The sequence below is a fragment of the Electrona antarctica genome (assembly GCF_951216825.1).
Source record: "Electrona antarctica genome assembly, chromosome: 5".
NCBI lineage: Eukaryota > Metazoa > Chordata > Actinopteri > Myctophiformes > Myctophidae > Electrona > Electrona antarctica.
Window position 1 is genome coordinate 40,991,672 of NC_136810.1, and position 12,880 is coordinate 41,004,551.

The following is a 12,880-nucleotide window of genomic DNA, read 5'->3' on the forward strand; positions in this document are numbered from 1 at the left end:
GGGCTATAGACTACTGAAAAGGATTAAGACATTTCATTTAAGACTTGTGTGATACACATTACACATACTCACTCATGATATGACATTGAGCAGATGCTCTTATCCAGAACGATTAACAAATCAGAGTAGAGCAGTGATGGAAGGTAAAAGTATAAATTCCAATTTTCAATACTTTTACTGCACTACATCTCGGAGGAAAATATTGTACTTTTACTCCACTACGCTTATTTGAAGTTACTGGTTTCTTTGTAGATTTTGATTATTACAAAGAAAAAATAAATCCCAAAGCATTACGATGTGCTTTGACTTGTAGATCGTCTATTTTCAGATTTTTACTGATTATTGATATTTTACGTATATTTTGTTAACATGATAGCTGGGCACCAAGGAAGAGTCGACACCTGTTAAATTGGCTATTTTTCAAAAATGTTAAGTAAAGTAATGTGACAGTATCTCTCTCTCCTAGAGAGAAAGTATACCTTAAGACAATTAAGGTCTAATATTTCTATGATTGAAGGATAAAATTAAGTCTGATAATGGCGTACTCGTACAAGGTTTCTTCGACTATGCATGCACCTCTTGTTACCACAGCACCTCAAAGGCCCTTAAAACAAGGCTCCAGACTTCCCAAAACAAACTGGTCAGGCTACTACTTGGCCTCACTCCCCAAACCCACCTAACCCCTGCCCACTTTGACAGGTTGGAATGGCGAATGGCTTAGGATTGGACAGAGTACAGCATCTTGCAATGGGTCTGGTCCACAAGATTCGCTACACCACCAACATACCCATTACATGTAGGCCTACCTGTCTAAATACTTCCTTAATGTCATCACACCCACAACACCAGAGGGAGTTCAACAAACCATGTTCAACCCAGATTCTGCAAAAACAAGGGACTAAATTATTTTCGCTCCTATGCCACCAAAATGTGGAACGCCCTACCAACAGCCATTAAAACATGCAAATCCCTTGACTCCTAGCTTCAAAACCTCTCTCAAAGGGCACCTACGGACAGCTGCAATTCGAAACTGGCCCCCGTAAAATCTGAATACTGTATATGTTTCCTTTCTCTTTTTTACCTCACATGATTTCTTGTTTTTTATATAGAAGTGTATATTTATTCGTCTCTAAATGTTCTGATGAATTGAAAAAGGTGGACCCTGTAAGTAATGCTTTATCAGTGTGTCGTCCACACATGATGGTCCCATGAGTATGAGTAAGTGTAAAGAAAACAATGTGGTGCCTCAGAGAAATTAGGATACCAGGAAAATCTCAAACATAACATCTGTCTAATGTGTCTAATAAAAAGGTGAGAATGGGTTCAAGGAATAAGGAGTTCCCGTGGGTAAGGTGGATCCTGAAGAAGTGAGTATACATTACACACGCACACTCTCTTTACACACAATCTGCTGTTTGTCTCCCCATAGGATCCTACACTGCCACTCAAACAGGCCTCTGGCAGAGTAGGATCCTATAGAGAATGGGATACACAGAACTCCCTCAGGTACACCATGTAACCCCACGTACCCTCAGGTCATAAAAAAAACATGGGTAACTGGTTTAAGCAGCTCAAAACAAGAGTGAATAGAAACAGCAGAATACACTGTTTAGCAGGCATTGACAGATATTTCTCACATTTGTGTGTGTGTGTGTGTGTGTGTGTGTGTGTGTGTGTGTATATATCAAATGGGGCCTTGGGATCATGTACAGAGCATCTTAACAGTGTTTACTGTTCCATCACGGGTCTTTAGTGCTTTGTTATCATGGATGAAGAAGATAAATGCGCCCGGGAATCTCACTCAGGCTGGCAAAGGTAGTGATGGTGGAGCGGATAGATACCTGGATGTTTGTGCTGCAGGACTCGCAGGTTCAAGCTAGCCGCATGCAACCACCTACTGGATCCACTGAGAGACTTATAGAACAAGGAAAACAACTGAAGATAAGTAGAAAGAGAGAAGTATTGTGGGTTTTTTTGACGTGCCATAGAGCTGATAGGACTCTCATCACAGATATTTCACGTTCAAATCCCAGTCCTCTCATACACTTATGCTTTTCAAGTAACTTTACCTAACTGAAGGCTAAAATACAAAAGAACACTTCAACAATTCTTAGAGATGGTGTACTGGTCTGATGATCAGGCTCTCAACACAGAGGTTCCATGTTCAAGTCCCAGATTCCCATGTCTTCAAGTTCAATTCTGGAGAACTTTGAAATATAGGCTATAATATTTCTAGTAAAGTGCATGAGCAAAGTATAAATTCAACATTGCACAAATAAGTTAATATGATGTCTTTTCTCTCAACACTCAGCAGTCAGCTCACTCTAATTCAATGTATTATGAATATAATGAAATACAAATGTGTCTTATAAACCATGGATTGGGCACTTTGTGTGCAGGACAAGAATCAATCAAAAATCAATCAATCAATCATAGCAAAAAGAGTTGAAAGTGAACAGCGCCGACAACGTTGTCCAGTTGAAAATGAACTACGCCGACACGCCACCCATACGACGTTGATACGCCGACCTCTCTCTGGACGGCGTATCAACGGCGTATCAACGTCTGCTCACGCCGTCGGACTTTTTTGGACTATTTTTGTGTTTTCAGACAGTTGAAAGTGAACTGAAAATGAACTACGCCGACACGCCGTGCACACGACGTTGATACGCCGTCTCTCTCTTGGACAGCGTAGTAACGGCGTATGGACGTCCGCTCACGCCGCCGGTGCTTTTGTGGAAATGTAAGAGATTTCCTCAGTGATAGAATGAATAAGTTATCTTTAATGGATTTAACAGATGGAATGAATTATTACAACTAGGCCTAGTCTTTAGTGGATTTATTTGATACAATTAAGCGATGGAATGAATAATTACAACTAAATGTCTTTAGTAAATAAGTCAAATGTAAATAAACATTTATATAAATAACTATTTGTAAACCTGACAAATTGCTGTGTTTGTCCTTGGTTAATTTGGGGTTGGTTGTTCATCTGGTCTGGCTCTTTATTCCACTGGTGGTAAGGTATGTGCCTTGTTGATATCAGGGTCCCGGGTTCGCCTCCCAGCCAAGGTTACACTTTGAACCACAGTGTTTCTTTCTACCGTAGCTATTAGTTTTTCCATCACTGAGTGGAATAAAACCAAGGAGGATCTCTCACACATAAAGACTTGAAGAGACGGGGGACCAATAATTATTAATGAACTCAATTAGAACTTTCGCGAGTTCAAGCTGGTTTAAAGTTAAATGTTGTTATCTAAAATGCCTAACAACACCAACAGAAACATCTAGCTGCCCTCTGAACACTATTTGATCCCTGCGATTAAATCCAACGTGTCATCATAGCTCTGGTCCGTAGCTCTAATGCGTTTAGACTAGCTATGGACCAGAGCTAGTGTCATCATAGACATTATTACAGTCACAACGGGGCGCTCTACCATAACGATCTGACGACGAACTGGAAGAAAATGTATTCGTGTGTGGTCCTGCTGCTTGAGCTGAGCAGGAGGCGAGTTTTTTTTCCTAGGATGGCTGGGGAGGTCAGAAGCAGAGAAAGGTGAAAAGGAGGAGGCAGCAGCCATGGCGTTACCCTCAGCTGTGACAATCTACTCTCTGAGTCTGGAGGTGATGGAAGGAACCCATCATCATCATCAGCCACACTCAACGGCGGATACAGGTCCAGTGGGCACCGCAATGTTAAATTACCATCCCCAAAACGTAAGTTGGAATAAATGTAAAGTAGGCCAAGGCCTATATGATTTGAACATGCCCAGTAGGCTACATCTTTAAAACAACTTTAGTGCTATTGCCATTGAGAATTAAGTTAAATAACTCAGAAACTACAAAACATTTCAAAGTAAAACGGTCCAGCATGTGTGCCCACACCCCACAGTAAGCTGAATTATAAAAAGTGTGAATGGAGTTTCTAGGTGAAAGTGACTTTTTGACGTGCCAAAATCTGCCATTGACCCCCATTCTGAATTTCTCAAATTTGAAAGCACTTCACTATTTTCAGGCAAACATGTCAACCGTAAGATGAACCTAAATTGGTTTGAATGGGGTTTCTAGGTGTAAGTATGTAGGACTAGTAGCATGCCAAAGTTTGTGCTATTGCCATTGAGAATGCATTGGGCGTTTAAGTTGAATAACTCAGAAACTACAAAACATTTCAAAGTGAAAAGTTCCAGCGTGTGTGTCCACAGTAAGCTCAATTATACAATGTATGAATGGAGTTTCTAGGTGAAAGTGATTTTTTGACGTGCCAAAATCTGCCATTGACCCCCATTCTGAATTTCTCAAATTTGAAAGCACTATATTTCTAAAACTATGAAACATTTCAAAGATTCCTTTTCAGGCAAACATGTCCACCGTAAGATGAACCTAAATAGGTTTGAATGTGGTTTTTAGGTGTATGTAGGACTAGTAGCATGCCAAAGTTTGTGCTATTGCCATTGAGAATGCATTGGGCGTTTAAGTTAAATAACTCAGGAACTACAAAACATTTCAAAGTGAAAAGTTCCAGCGTGTGTGTCCACAGTAAGCTCAATTATACAATGTATGAATGGAGTTTCTAGGTGAAAGTGATTTTTTGACGTGCCAAAATCTGCCATTGACCCCCATTCTGAATTTCTCAAATTTGAAAGCACTATATTTCTAAAACTATGAAACATTTCAAAGATTCCTTTTCAGGCAAACATGTCCACCATAAGATGAACCTAAATAGGTTTGAATGTGGTTTCTAGGTGTAAGTATGTAGGACTAGTAGCATGCCAAAGTTTGTGCTATTGCCATTGAGAATGCATTGGGCGTTTAAGTTAAATAACTCAGAAACTACAAAACATTTCAAAGTGAAAAGTTCCAGCGTGTGTGTCCACAGTAAGCTCAATTATAAAATGTATGAATGGAGTTTCTAGGTGAAAGTGATTTTTTGACGTGCCAAAATCTGCCATTGACCCCCATTCTGAATTTCTCAAATTTGAAAGCACTATATTTCTAAAACTTTGAAACATTTCAAAGATTCCTTTTCAGGCAAACATGTCCACCGTAAGATGAACCTAAATTGGTTTGAATGGGGTTTCTAGGTGTAAGTATGTAGGACTAGTAGCATTTCAAAGTTTGTGCTATTGCCATTGAGAATGCATTGGGCGTTTAAGTTAAATAACTCAGAAACTACAAGACATTTCAAAGTGAAAAGTTCCAGCATGTGTGTCCACAGTAAGCTCATTATAAAATGTATGAATGGAGTTTCTAGGTGAAAGTGATTTTTTGACGTGGCAAAATCTGCCATTGACCCCCATTCTGAATTCCTCAAATTTGAAAGCACGATATTTCTAAAACTATGAAACATTTCTAAGATTCCTTTTCAGGCAAACATGTCCACCGTAAGATGAACCTAAATAGGTTTGAATGGGGTTTCTAGGTGTAAGTATGTAGGACTAATAGCATGCCAAAGTTTGTGCTATTGCCATTGAGAATGCATTGGGCGTTTAAGTTTAATAACTCCGAAACTACAAGACATTTCAAAGTGAAAAGTTCCAGCATGTGTATCCACAGTAAGCTGAATTATAAAAAGTGTGAATGGAGTTTCTAGGTGAAAGTGATTTTTTGACGTGCCACAATGTGCCATTGACCTCCATTATACATTTCTCAAATTTGAAAGCACTATATTTCTAAAACTATGAAACATTTCAAAGATTCCTTTTCAGGCAAACATGTCCACCGTAAGATGAACCTAAATAGGTTTGAATGGGGTTTATAGGTGTAAGTATGTAGGACTAATAGCATGCCAAAGTTTGTGCTATTGCCATTGAGAATGCATTGGGCGTTTAAGTTAAATAACTCAGAAACTACAAGACATTTCAAAGTGAAAAGTTCCAGCATGTGTATCCACAGTAAGCTGAATTATAAAAAGTGTGAATGGAGTTTCTAGGTGAAAGTGATTTTTTGACGTGCCACAATCTGCCATTGACCTCCATTATAAATTTCTCAAATTTGAAAGCACTATATTTCTAAAACTATGAAACATTTCAAAGATTCCTTTTCAGGCAAACATGTCCACCGTAAGATGAACCTAAATAGGTTTTAATGGGGTTTATAGGTGTAAGTATGTAGGACTTAGGGCCGATTCATACTCCTATTTTAGAGCCGAATAAAAGTCGGTTCGGCTCTGTAGAGCCTACAATGTGACGTCATTTGAGGTTTGGGGGGGGCGGGTACCGTCCTAAAGTCGGCTCTTCGGTGCTACTGAAAATTTCTGACGAGCCGAAATCATTTCGGCACTACAGCGCCGAAACAGCGGTAAAATAGGAGTATGAATCGGCCCTAATAGCATGCCAAAGTTTGTGCTATTGCCATTGAGAATGCATTGGGCGTTTAAGTTAAATAACTCAGAAACTACAAGACATTTCCAAGTGAAAAGTTCCAGCATGTGTATCCACAGTAAGCTGAATTATAAAAAGTGTGAATGGAGTTTCTAGGTGAAAGTGATTTTTTTGACGTGCCACAATGTGCCATTGACCTAGCCTGAAACATTTCAAAGATTCCTTTTCAGGCAAACATGTCCACCATAAGATGAACCTAAATAGGTTTGAATATGGTTTCTAGGTGTAAGTATGTAGGACTAGTAGCATGCCAAAGTTTGTGCTATTGCCATTGAGAATGCATTGGGCGTTTAAGTTAAATAACTCAGAAACTACAAAACATTTCAAAGTGAAAAGTTCCAGCGTGTGTGTCCACAGTAAGCTCAATTATAAAATGTATGAATGGAGTTTCTAGGTGAAAGTGATTTTTTGACGTGCCAAAATCTGCCATTGAGCCCCATTCTGAATTTCTCAAATTTGAAAGCACTATATTTCTAAAACTTTGAAACATTTCAAAGATTCCTTTTCAGGCAAACATGTCCACCGTAAGATGAACCTAAATTGGTTTGAATGGGGTTTCTAGGTGTAAGTATGTAGGACTAGTAGCATGCCAAAGTTTGTGCTATTGCCATTGAGAATGCATTGGGCGTTTAAGTTAAATAACTCAGAAACTACAAGACATTTCAAAGTGAAACGTTCCAGCATGTGTATCCACAGTAAGCTGAATTATAAAAAGTGTGAATGGAGTTTCTAGGTGAAAGTGATTTTTTGACGTGCCACAATGTGCCATTGACCTCCATTATACATTTCTCAAATTTGAAAGCACTATATTTCTAAAACTATGAAACATTTCAAAGATTCCTTTTCAGGCAAACATGTCCACCGCAACATTAACCTAAATAGGTTTGAATGTGGTTTCTAGGTGTAAGTATGTAGGACTAGTAGCGTGCCAAAGTTTGTGCTATTGCCATTGCGAATGCATTGGGTGTTTAAGTTAAATAACTCAGAAACTACAAAACATTTCAAAGTGAAAAGTTCCAGCGTGTGTGTCCACAGTAAGATCAATTATAAAATGTATGAATGGAGTTTCTAGGTGAAAGTGATTTTTTGACGTGCCAAAATCTGCCATTGAGCCCCATTATACATTTCTCAAATTGGAAAGCACTATATTTCTAAAACTATGAAACATTTCAAAGATTCCTTTTCAGGCAAACATATCCACCGTAAGATGAACCTATTATTAACCTATATTGAAAGCAGTTTTAGCTGCAGTACCACAATGTCTTGAGGTGGTGGGGGTGCTGATATGCAGATTATTTAATATTTGAGTCATTATAATACTGATGCTAGATAAAACCAGGCTTGTTTCCATTCCATGCCAGCTTGGAAAATCAACAATGGCGGACATTGTAAACAAAGTGGAAATGCAAATTTGGAACTGAAGACTGAAGAAGAGGAGGAATTATACAAAGTAGGGTGACATTGATGACGTCACGATGAGGACAAAATCATCACATGATATGAAAGCCTGATTGTTCAAAATTGGTTATTTGTGGGGATAGAAAACACATATGGGAGCCCCAAAAACACAAAATAAATAGAAAAAGTTGAATTTTATGTTAAAGGTCCTTTAAGTTAAATAATAAACATTTCAAAGGAAAAGGTTCCTGTTTGTGGTCCACAGTAAACTGAATTATAAAAAGTGTGAATGGAGTTTATATAGGTGAAAGTGATTTCTTGATCTGCCATTGAAGATTCATTCATAGTGAGTATAGTACAGTTTAGGCATTTAGCAGACACTCTTAATCCAGAGCGATTTACTGTACATTAAGCAAGAACAAAAAGCATGGCAATACATCACATACATAACAAGTAGTTATCATGAAACATGCATAAGCTAAGCACGTAACAGTGGAATATCTCGAAACTATATATACTATAAAGTGCTATGTCTACATGAAATGCGATTCTAGTGCTGTCTACATAAAATGTCTGTATAAAATGCTATCTAAGTCTACATAAAGTGCTATCTAAATTACATAAATTGAGCCTTTGCATATGCCTATAAGGTCGTCAGGGCTAGGGCAAGTGCTGCGGGCCATGATGGAGTCTGAATAGGTGGGTTTTCAGACTACGGCGGAAGATTGGGAGTGATGCTGCAGTTCTGATTGTAATGGGAAGTGCATTCCATAGTTTTGGAGCCAGAAGGGAGAAGAGTTTGGGACGTGTGGAGCGTTGTCCCGGCGTTTTAGTGAGGGTACTTCCAGCTTCCCTGCGTTGGCTGATCTGAGTGCGTGGAAGGGTTTGTACTTGCAAGATATGGGGGAGCCATACCTTTGTTTGCTTTGAATGCCAGCATCAGAGTTTTGTATTCTGTGCGGGCAGCGACCCGGGAGCCAATGGAGGGAGCGGAGAAGGGGGGAGACATGTGAGAATTTTGGCTGGTTGAAGACCAAGCGAGCTAGTGAGTATAGTGAGCATATTGAGTACAGTATATACTATAGTGAGCATAGTGAGTATATTTACACTCTCAAGAGTTCTATAAGGGTCCACTTGGATACCAACTCTCCATCATTTAGTTGGGGACCACCTGGAACACCCTCATGGACCACTGGTGGTCCCCGGACCACTGATTGAAAACCACTGCCCTAGTCAAATACAGACTTCATTATTTTTCTGGAAATAGGGTGTTGCTGTTATCTACTACAAATACTACTAACATTGAGATTAACAGTTCCTTCCTGCGGTGAAATGTCCCTTTAACGTTAGCCGTCTCAGTATACAAAGAGACTTAAGAGAGGGAGGCCAAAGAACACCTGGCGCAGGGACCTTGAGACTGACATCAAGCAGTGTGAACTGACATGGAAACAGCTGGAAAAGAAGGCCCAGGATAGAGGACTCTGGCGAACTGTAGTCAACGGCCTATGCTCCATGAAAAGGAGCGATAGGCATAAGTAAGTAAAGTAAGTCTCAGTATACAAAAAATAAAATACAAAACGTAGTAAAACATAAATGCTATGTTCAATGTAACTTATTGCTCCTTTATAAAGTCACTTGGACAACAACAACAACAACAACAACAAAAACATTGTCAGACTTTATTCTTTCACATCTTTATGGATTATTATATAAAATAGATTTTTGATAAACAGCTAATTAGTCAAATAGAACATTTTAGCAACTCAAACCTTAGTACTAATACAGTGTAATCCTCACCACAAATCAGTTATTAAAATTATCCAGCAGAAACTACATAGCTGAGAAGAAACATCATTTAAATAATTATTATTTCATTTAAAAAGGAATGTGAATTTGCTAATACAATTAACTTGATACCCTTTATAGGACTTCATTTCAAAAGTAAATTGTATTTGCTAATGCTTAACTTTGTCAATAACCGTAGGACTTTCACATTTGGATACAATTGCAACCCATTACATTTTCATTTAATTATGTGATTTCAAGATTACATAGCCCATTTCCTTATTTGAAATTATAAAGCTGCCCATTGCCAGAGCCATAGAGTAAGACAGTTACGACAACTCCGTTCACTTCATGGGGCCAGGCTCTTCTACATAGAATTCTATTGAAAAAGGGACAACCGGAAGTTTACGGAATGCATTGGAGTCTATGGGCTCACACGAGTACATGAACCACGTGGCCAGGCTGTTTTTTGCCCCCTCAATGTCGCAACTCTGTCTATACTCTATGCCATATGCCATTTAGCAATGGGCAGAGCCATAGAGTCTATGGCTCTGCCCATTGCTAAATTTCAAGAATAGGCCAAACCAAGCAGAGTGAAAAACAAAAGTAGTCACATTATAGGTGGATTAATACACTGACTACAGTACTGCTTACAGTAATCAGATCATCAACTTAGATAATATACTGCACACAAAAGAGACGATTTTTGTTGGAAAACCGAAAGATAAAGTAAACATTGCATCAAAGCAACAGCCAATGCCCAACACTTACTTTAATACGTTTTATAAAAACATATTGCATGACTCAAACCTCTCCTAGTCCTTTCAACGTATTTTAGTAGTCTCTCTGTAACTCTTATGTTCTGTGAATTCCATATACTGTACTGTCCGTCTGTCTCTCTCTCTCAGTCCCAAAATAAATGAAGATATATACAAAAGGGAGAACTGCCCATTCAGCACTGCATTATCCACAAGTTTCACACATATTTAATGTATTTGCTAAATAGTTACTGTATTGATTTAAAATAATTGAATCGTATCGCCATAATGAACCGATATCATATCGTCAACCATGTATCGTGATACGTATCGTGTCGCTGTTAAGATGTATCGTTAGACCCCTAATATATACTGTAGTGTATATACTTTCTATAACCTCATGTGTGTATTATCAATGCAAGATTCAACACCGAACCAGCATAATACTGCATAATACGTATATCATTTTCACCAAACTGCTTTGCATGGCTGTGTATTGGCCCTCTCTAATCATGCAAACCATTCCTATCAAGAACAGCACTTATACTCTGTAACTTCTAATGGTAGGGTGAGCAACGGGTATTTTGGGATTCAACGGCTTAGCATCCATATTCTGGGTCTAATACTGTAACAAGTGTAAGATAATAAGTGGTAAAAGGCCTTGAATTAAACTGCTACGACTGACCAACAAAAAGCACAACAACGCAAGGATCAGAAACCAGTCCAGGTTCTTAAACTTTGCTAGATTATTGTTTGATGATATTTAGTGATTCTGAAACAAATGAAATTGCCTATTTATTAGTTTTTGATTTCTCGTGTCTTGCTTTCAGTGTTGTGATCACTAGTTCACTTTAAATTCAGGAAGCAAAGCAAAGCAAAGTTACTATATTTACCCAGGGTAACTGGACTAAGCATCAGATACTTGTTTACAGACAGGCCCTGCTCATAGAACATTTCATGGTAGTGGTTCAATGCCTTGCTCAAGGGCACTTCAGCGGTGTTAATTTTAACGTGCCGGTCCGGGGATACGAACTGGCGACCTTCCGGTATCAAGACCGCTCCGCAAACCGTTCGGCCACCGCTGCCAGGAAGTGGATTTCCTTTACATCCAACCACATTGACAAACATGCACTTGGAGCATAGTCATTTTAAACTCAAGAAATGATTGAAACAAGAGTGTGCATATTTGCTAAAGCACTTTGGTATAGGGGACATTATGTTTCAGGTGCTGCTTTCTTAGTCAGTACATACTTAAAAAGACCATAGCAGTGGTATCTGGCATGTTTAGCTAATTGAGTTCAACTCAAGTTTTATAAGCTTCTAAATATCCCAGTTTGTCCCAATTTGGAGTGAGAAACGACTAATAAGCACGTGCACGGCCACGTGCACTGAGGATTCGGATGTAGGCTATAATAAAATAATAATACAAAAATATATTATTTTTAATTCCTGGACTAAATAACATTAATCAAAAAACGAGATTTCTCGTTTTGGCACACGGGGCAAATGGGCTAAAAATGAGACTTTGCGTTCTTGGCAGCTTGTGTTAAGTAAGGTGTAGTATGTGATCCAACACAGTGAAAAGTCTGCGCTATTTTATTCATATTCTGACATGCATTTGAGCTGGTTGGATTTAAGAGTGATTTACAAATTAAATCCAGATATCCACATCCATCCATGTGGCCATGTATTAGCTTTTTCTAATTTAGCAACGCCCTTAGCGCACACGCACACACACACACACACACACACACACACACACACACACACACACACACACACACACACACACACACACACACACACACACACACACACACACACACACACACCTGAACTGAAATGAAATGAAAAAACACCTATAAAAAGCGTGAGTCATAGTCAGTCATAGTCAATAGATTAACATGTGATCGGTATGGTGCTTTAAATGCCATGTGCCTACAAGCCAGGTTAGTAGTTAAACTCCTACTGTAAAGTTAACCTGGTGTAGTTACATTGATTTGGTGGCTGCAGGACCTAACATACTGTAGGGTCCACAACGAGTTATTTCAGCGTATGTGTTTGTGAAAGGAATAAAACAAAAGGTATATTAACAGCTTTTAGCATGTCATTCATCCCAATTTTGGACTCCACTTGGACAACCTAAAATCAAACCTACGTCTAATGAACAGAACTGATCAAAGGCAGGTGACCCATGCAGCCCTGCTGAAAGTGTCTCTGTGTGTGTAGTTGGCGTGATAACCCATTTAGACCTGAGGATGCATCTGTGTCACCTCATAGCTTTTAACCAGTTTAACCATTATTTTATACTTTAGCTGTTGAAAAATAGCAGATCTACAAGCTCATATACATAGCGCGCCACCGAGTGCCGCGCTATGAGCTTGCAGATCTGCTATTTTTTGATAAATCGTGAAAATGTGTGCAAATCTTTAAATATATATTCTTTCACAGAGAACGTTTTTTGCTGAAATATTTGCTTCTGGGGGGGGGGGGGGGGGGGGGGGGGTTAGGAGTTAGGGTCCTGGAACAACAGATTTTCAGATGGTGGTCCTCGGCCAA

General features: G+C 39.0%; 1 long non-coding RNA gene across 1 annotated transcript; it reads left to right on the top strand.

The window, feature by feature from the left end:
• Positions 1-9,430: 9,430 nt before the first annotated feature.
• On the top strand, positions 9,431-12,820 carry LOC306923533. The gene is made up of 3 exons (XR_013790075.1): positions 9,431-10,056; positions 10,098-12,638; positions 12,702-12,820. It is a non-coding gene; the product is annotated as an uncharacterized lncRNA (long non-coding RNA).
• Positions 12,821-12,880: the final 60 nt, after the last annotated feature.